Genomic DNA, 8,091 nt, shown 5'->3' with positions numbered 1-8,091 from the left:
CTTCTGGGTTTTAAAAAGCGAAACATTTCTCTGGGCACATTCCTATCAAAATCCTTAAGGATTCTTCCCCCAAATATGAGGCTTAGACTTCCTGTATTTTTAAATACTCTGTTGGTGTCCATTTCAGGTGGGTAGCCATGTTAATATGTAATAGTAGAATGAAATTTGAGTCCAGTAGCATCTTAAAGACCAACACAAAAAGAGTAAGCTTTCATGAGTCAAAATCTGATAAAGTAAACTTTGACAGGAGGCCCCGTGGTGCAGAATGGTAAGCTGCAGTACTGCAGCCCAAGCTCTGCTCGCGACCTGAGTTTGATCCTGGTGGAAGCTGGGTTCACATAGCCGGTTCAAGCTTGACTCAGCCTTCCATCCTGCCGAGGTTGGTAAAATGAGTACCCAGTTTCCTGGGGGTAAAGTGTAGATGACTGGGGAAGGCAATGGCAAACTACTCCTTAACGAAAGTCTGCCAAGAAAACATCATGATGCGGCGTCCCCCCATGGGTCAGTAATGACTCGGTGCTTGCACAGGGGACTACTTTTTCCTTTTACCTAAGCTTTGACCTATGATAGCTTATACCCTGGAAAATTGGGTTGGTGTTTAAGGTGCTACTGGACTCAAACTGGCAGCCAAAAGATGTAATTAGGGGGCTCAAAACAGAATGTAAAATTTGCCTTTCTGACCCTCCCCCAAGCAGTCCACGTAACACACATGCTGCTGTGTTTATATTCTAGCAGCCCATATATCATTTGTGCAAGCGTACAACAGCTGGCCCTCCTTACATACTTCAGAGTGACAGATTTGCCCATGCACACACTCACTGTACTGCAGAGACGTGTGCATTGTGTGCACACGTTCTTCACTACAATCTTTGCTCTGAACTTTTGTGTAAGTTGGGATCTCCCATCTGACTAATTTGATATATGTGTCCAAAATCTCACTGCTGCAGATGAACACGGTGTAAGTGTCACACACTGGGAACTTCGTGGATGCTCTTTGAACTTCCTGGATGTTGGTGTGCACTTGAAGCTCCTCTCCTCTCCCAAATCAAACTTTTCCTGCCTCCTCTTGTTATCAGCCTTCATTTCTCTGCTTCCCCATGTTCACCCCATCCTGCATCATTCATGCATGTAACTTCACACACCTTACGCTCGTTGTCTGTTACCCTTGGGTCTCATTGCTTCGCATTCTCTTAAGTGTCTCAGGTTGAGGGCGTCTGCCCTCTCGTTTCCATGTCTTTGTCACATCTGAAGTGTCCAGCCTGTGCACCTTGAAGCCCAGGCACCTTGGACACGTGACCCTCTCTCGCTCTCTGTGTCTCTCGTATCGTTCTAGCCCATTCCACCTTCCCCCTCCATGAAGTACTAATCTGATTAGCAGTTGGAAGAGACAGGGAACATGGATTATGGGTTTTAAAAAAAAACATACACTCTCCCATACCACCCTGACAGCTCACAAGCGCCCAGGTCCATGGCTTTGGTGTGCTGCTCTTGGACCTGAGGGGGATCCTGTACCCAGTGGCCACCAGTGCCCCACATTTCCTGCAGAGAAGATCTGGGGGGGGAAGGAGCTCTGTGGTGCTGGACAACCCCCCCCCCCCCTATTTCTCCAGCCTCTTTGAAATGGATCATGGACACAGGGGCTGATCTTTGGGTTTTTGCCTTTTATTGGCATTCCTTTGTTTCTCTTTTTGTTGGTTTTCTGTTCTTGTTTTACAACAACTGTGCCGGCCCCTTGGATTTAGTAACTGGAATTACATTTGGAAATCCTGGAAATAGTTCACAGGACAGCCTTTGGTGGCATCGAAAGCATAGCTGTTGCTGGTGAGAATCCCGGCCCTTGGCTGCAAAGGAACCAAGTCACAACTCCCCTGGTCTTTCTCCTTAATTCTGACCTACTGGCTTGAAAACAAGAACTCCAAAGAGGAGAGGGGAGACAGGGTTGGATTGAGGGAGCTTCCCCTGCGCTTGGGCAAGAGGCAGACGAGGATCTGAACCAGTGGGCTCCTCTTCCCTTTCCTTGCATGTAAGTTGCTTGCTTTTCCAAGGTTTGTATTTTATAACTGCCTGGATCTGCTGCTTCGGTTTAAATGCTCTGGGAAAAGTGGAGGGTACACATGAGGAAAAACATTTCTTTTGAAATGTGTCGTGAGATACCCATCTGGCTCGTGATGGACTCGGACAAGAGCGTTCGAACCCCAATTAGCTATGAAACTTGCTTGGTGATCTTGGTCCCAGTCATGCTTGCTCAGCCGAACCTAACTCACGGGGTTGTGAGGAAAAATAGGAGGGAGATCAGTTTACACTGTCCTGAACTTCTTGAGGGAATGGTGGGATAAACGTGACTAGACAGAGGTGTATGCTGAGAGGGAGGAAGAGGAACCTCAACAGCCAGCAACTGGAGATACAACATTCAAAAGGGTGGCCTGGAGGGTGGAGGAAGAAGATGGTGGAGTAGTAACTGCTAGAATTGTTGGTCCAGAGAGAAGATAAGAGTTGTGAAGGGGGGATTTGACAGCGGGGTTATGAATAGAACCTAGCAGTCTTTTTAGGGCTGCTCAGGTACTTTGGATTAAGGGAAAGAAAGGGCATAAGAAAAAATTCTCTAGTGGCCAAATACTGCTCAGGATTGGAAGGGCAGATATATGTAATCTGTTCCCTCCCTCCTGTGTATCTTGATTCTGAGAGTCAAATGGAGAAGGCATGAAGTCAACCTTCACACCTGTCAGTGTTATATAAGCGGCCCTTCTTGGGAGCAGGTAGAGTGGCTGTTGTGCAAGAGGGATTTACAACGCTTTTGTGTTCTGGGAAGTTCTGATCTGCCATTTCTTGCCATGCCTCCTGTTGGGGAAGCATGAGAATTAGCAGAGGCAGAGAGGTGTGTGTGTGTGTACATGTGCATGAATGTGTGTGTGAGCAGTTAAAGGCATAAGAAGTATACAGGTTCTAAATTAAGCTTTTCTCCAACTCTTTTCTCTCTGCTTTATCCTCCTCCAATCCAAGTTCATAGAATAATAAGAGTTGGAAGGGGCCTTACAGACCATCTAGTCCAACCCCCTGCCCAATGCAGGAACAGCCTAAAGCATCCTCAACAAGGATTTGTCGAGCTTCTCCTTGAAGACTGCCAATGAGGGGGAACCCCCCACATCCCTAGGCAGCCGATTCCACGGCTGAATTTCTCATGAAGATGGTAAATCTGTGCCAGGGCTGTACCATATAGATGTGGGGATCTTACAGCTGAATGCTCCTACAAACAATATTCCCTACAAATAAAAAATAACCACATCAAGCAAAAGGTTGGGTTTCAAACCTCCTTTCTAAAGCAGCATTTTTAACGTACAAGGAATGTTTTGGGTTGGATACGATCAGATTTTCCACTGGTGAAAAAGTGAGACCACTGAAGTGGGTGTGTTGGGTTTAGAAAACTACTTGGGTAGAAGTTTATGTCTATAGACTATGGGTCTATACTACTGTGCCTAGCTCATACTGTCTTTTGCTGTTAAACAGGATTCCACTATGTAGTTTTGCATCATTTGACATGTTAATACTTAAGCTTTGCTTCAATTCCATTTTCATAATTCTGGTTCCAAATTTCTACTCTCCAAATACTATGGCATTGTTCAGTGCATGTCCAATCCTGTTGATTGTATTGGCTTAGCCTATGTAATCTGCCTTGAGTCTCAGCGAGAAAGGCAGACTATAAATAACATGAGTGAATAAATAAAAATCATGACACTTCCCTGGACTAAAGCCATGTGCAACAGGGGCTGAAATGAGGGAAATTGGCTGAGATTGAGTGAAAAAAGGGTTGCTGGATCCATCGTGGGAGCCCAGCCTATAGTCTGAATGAAATGGACTTGACCCTGTTTTACTTCTATGAAAACTAAGCCCAGGAGTCCCTGGCCATGGGAGTGGTTGAAAGGACTGGGCCACCATGGCTTATCCTTCACATCAGATCCAGAGGAGTTAGCCGTGCTAGTCTGTAGTAGCAAAATCAAAAAGAGCCCAGTAGCACCTTTAAGACTAACCAATTTTATTGTAGCATAAGCTTTCAAGAATCACAGTTCTCTTCGTCAGATGCATGGAGGGCAAAAAGAAACTGGTCAGATATAGAGGAGGAGAGGGGAGGGCGGAGTAGATGCAAACAGCTCCTTCTGATATGGAGATCAGTTTGCTTCCCCATTCACATCTCAGCTGGAACATTAAGGCTAATATAGCCAATCGATTTTCCTTGAGTCATCACAAAAGATCAGTAGGGTGGGTTGCCAACTGCAACGAGCGGGCTCCTACAAAGGAAAGTTGGAAGACAAAGATAATTGTAATTCCAGAGTCCTGCATTATGCATGTATAAGCCCTGTCCAGAAAGACGTTCCTCTAAAATGTGTCACACCACAGAAACTTTCCTTAGTTTCAGTGTTAACCATGTTTCGTTATTAGTGGAGGGGGTGACTGAAAAGGGGCTGCCTGTATTTCTGCCCATGTGTCGTCATCAACTCTCTGTTGGGTATTTCTACACATCTCTTCCACGGTTGACTTTTCCTCCCTGTTGTCGAAAAGCACCAATTTATCTGCCCCACTACGTTTTCTATGCTAATAGTCTCTTTCTTCATTCTTTCCAGTTATTAATAAATCCCCACCTATCCCTTGATACAACTCAATGTCTGCCTTGAGTCTCAGTGAGAAAGGCAGAATAAAAATAACATAAATTTTAAAAAAATAAAAATTCAGTAGGCAATCGTCCGTTCTTTTTCATCTTCCTGGAGTCTTCTCCAACATATGATCATTATGTAGTGAGGGAAAGATTCTTTCTGGTTGTCAAAAAACATTAACACTCTACATCTTTTCCTGAATCTTTATTCTTTTAATAGTTGTCCTCCACGTCAGGTGTCTTTCTCCGACAGCAGAATGCAACCCATTATTTTGCCTTCTTTGTATCAACTATCCTTAAATGTGGCAACCTTACAGTATCCTTCTCTGATTTATTAATTTACTTCATTTATACCCCAACTTTTTCTACAATGAGGACGGAAAGCAGCTTGCATCATTCGTTTTATCCTCTCAACAGGCGGGGAGGGTGTGAACAGCTCATGGTCACCTAGCAAGCTTCCGTAGCAGAGTGTAGATCTGGACTGAGCCAGATCCTAGTACAACTCTCTAACCGCTATACCACACTGGCTCTTTTTTCATATCTTTACATTTTCTTCTGTTTATTTGCTGTCACGTTACATCTGTTTTTCCCCCTCAGAGAAGCAAACCAATCTGAGCCTCTTTTAAACCAAGATTCGATTCCTGCAGTTCCTATGCCAGTTGCCTCCTTTCTCTGTCTTTAACTATTGCTTTTGCATCTCGTAATCTTGACTGCTGGGACCCGGTGGTTTGTGTGTGTGTGTGTGTGTGTGTGCGTGCGTGCGTGTGTGTGATGTGCCATCAAGTCACCTATGGCGACCCTATAAATGAAAGACCTCCAAAGCCTCCTGTCATTAACAGACTTGCTCAGATCTTGCAAACTGGAGGACTTGGCTTCTTTTATTTATTGAGTCCAGCCATCTCGTTTTAGGTCTTTCTCTTTTCCTGCTGCCTTCCACTTTTCCTAGCATTATTGACTGTTCCAGTGAGTCTTGTCTTCTCATGATGTGAGCAAAGTATGGTAGCCTCCTAAGGCCTTCAACTGTAGCCAGGAGTTGGGAAAATCAACCTGTACTTTTCTGGACCTTGAATGCCTGCTGATCTTGTGAGGAACCAGTCCTCTTGATTGATATAAGTGCCAGTTCTTGTCATCACTACCAAGCTTTTCTCATCCTATTGCACATTCGTTCCATTGGCTATCCTAGAATCATACGGTTGGAAGGGACCTCTAGGGTCATCTAGTCCAACCCCCTGTACAATGCAGGCAATTCACAACTATCTTCCTTCCCCACACCCCCAGTGACCCCTGCTCCTGTGTTGGATTTTGCCTTTTCTGTATTAGATCAGCATTCAGGCCAAGTTTCTAGTAATTGATTAAAGGGTTCTGATCCAAGGCTAGTCCAGAGGAGGGTGCTGCCGCCAGATATATTCTTGACGTTTCTCTCACTGCCACGCGGAACATGCATTCGCTGTATTCCGGCTGTGTTATTTCTGCGAATCCTTTTTATCCTCTTACCAGCCAGCGCTGAATTTCTGCTGAGGTTTTAAGGGGGTGAGAGTGGAGTATGAGCCAAGTTACCTTACAGGTAAGACAGCAAGGTGCCTAGGTTCTTATTTCTGTGACGTGTTTATTTACTAAATAAGGCACTGTAATCCCTCGTCCAGGCACAGCTCTTGAGAGTAAAGGAGGGCAGTGAAGAGTCCTGCAATAATAGAAAAGTGTCTTCTTCTCCCCTGCTGAGCAGTTCAGCAGAGAGGAGAGGCAAGCAATTTCTGTAAGATGTATTCATTCCCCCCCCCCCCTACTGCAAATGTTTCAGCAGAGCAAGAGAGTGTCAGCTCCTGGAAGAAGCAGTTGCAGGCGACAGCATGTCTGTGATAGATCCAGAGGAGGCGGCCGTGTTAGTCTGTAGTTGCAAAATAGTAAAGAGTCCAGTAGCACCTTTAAGACGAACCAACTTTAATGTGGCATAAGCTTTTGAGAAGCACAGCTCTCTCTGTCAGATGCATCATCAGAGCTGTGGTTCTCGAAAGCTTATGCTACGATAAAGTTGGTTATTCTTAAAGATTAAATAAATAAATAAATAAATAAAGGTGCTACTGGACTCTTTACTATTTTGCATGTCTTTAATGTTTTCTTATTCCCAATGCTATCCTCCTCCTTATCCGACAAAAGAAAACTCTTGTAAGGGAATAATGGAATGATAATAATCAAACCATATTCATCCTGTGTAATGATATAAGACAACAAGATGCGTTCAAAACATGCGTTCTGATGATGACATCTGGGCCATAGAGAAATAGTTGTAACCTTTAGATGCTGTTGTATTCTGTGGGTATGGCAATGAAAACATTACAGATTTTCAAATTTAGGAGGACTCTCCAAAGAAAATTCCCATGGTAGACAGTATCCTTATAGGGAAATAGGCACCGTTTGACATGGATCACCCGCACTTGGTTCAAATTCCCTACCTCCCGAGAATAAAGTACAACTGGAGAACATATAATGATAACATTTGATGTACAAAGTGATATTGTTTCTCTATGATCTGGACGAGTTGGCCATGTTAGTCTGCAGCAGCAAAGTAGCAAAGAGTCCAGTAACACCTTTAAGACTAACCGTAACCAACTTTATTGCAGCATAAGCTTTCGAGAGCCACAGCTGACGAAGAGAACTGTGATTCTCAAAAGCTTATGCTACAATAAAGTTGGTTAGTCTTAAAGGTGCTACTGGACTCTTTGCTATTTTTTCTTTATATTAACCTTTTTGGCTGCTTATTGACAGCCAAGTTTCAAGTATTCAGAAGTTGCAGCATCTCTCCATCTGGAAGGAGCTGTGATATCTACAGCAGGATTTGCGTCCAGTGGCACATTAGAAACCAACAAGATTTTCAGGGTGTAAGCTTTTGAGAGTCACAGCTCCCTTCTTCAGTTACGAATAGCTCCTTCTTCAGGTACGAATAGTAGCGATATCTACTATTATCTGATTGGCAGTTGAGAAACTGGATTCATGTGGAATGTTGCATCTGCCGTACTCAACGTTCAGCAATGTGATGGTGGGAAGTAGATTGTTCTTGAAAAGTAATTTTGGGGCTTTTCCACAAGGGGTATTTGCTCCATGTTTGATGTTGTTGGGGGGGGGGGTTCCTGCTTCCCCACAGAGTTAAGTTCATGCACCTCCCAGTATTTTCCCCTGCTCTTCTCTGCTCTTTTCAAAGTTGTCTAAAGCTTAGACCCTGAAAATCTTGTTGATCTCTAAGGTGCCGCTGGATTCAAATCCTGTAACCCCATAGCTGTCTTTGAAAGGAACCCTCTTTATCCAAGCACAATCAAAAATTTTGGCAGTATGTAATTAAATATGTAATTGATTGTGGCTAATGCAAACATTATCAGCTCCCAAATATGGATGGGTAACCCCTTCAGTTGCGTTTTGCGTTTCAAAATCATGATATGGAAATCTTTCAAAGA

Source organism: Eublepharis macularius, chromosome 12, assembly GCF_028583425.1.
Source record: "Eublepharis macularius isolate TG4126 chromosome 12, MPM_Emac_v1.0, whole genome shotgun sequence".
In the NCBI taxonomy this organism is placed as follows: Eukaryota; Metazoa; Chordata; class Lepidosauria; order Squamata; family Eublepharidae; genus Eublepharis; species Eublepharis macularius.
This window is presented reverse-complemented; position numbering follows the sequence as displayed.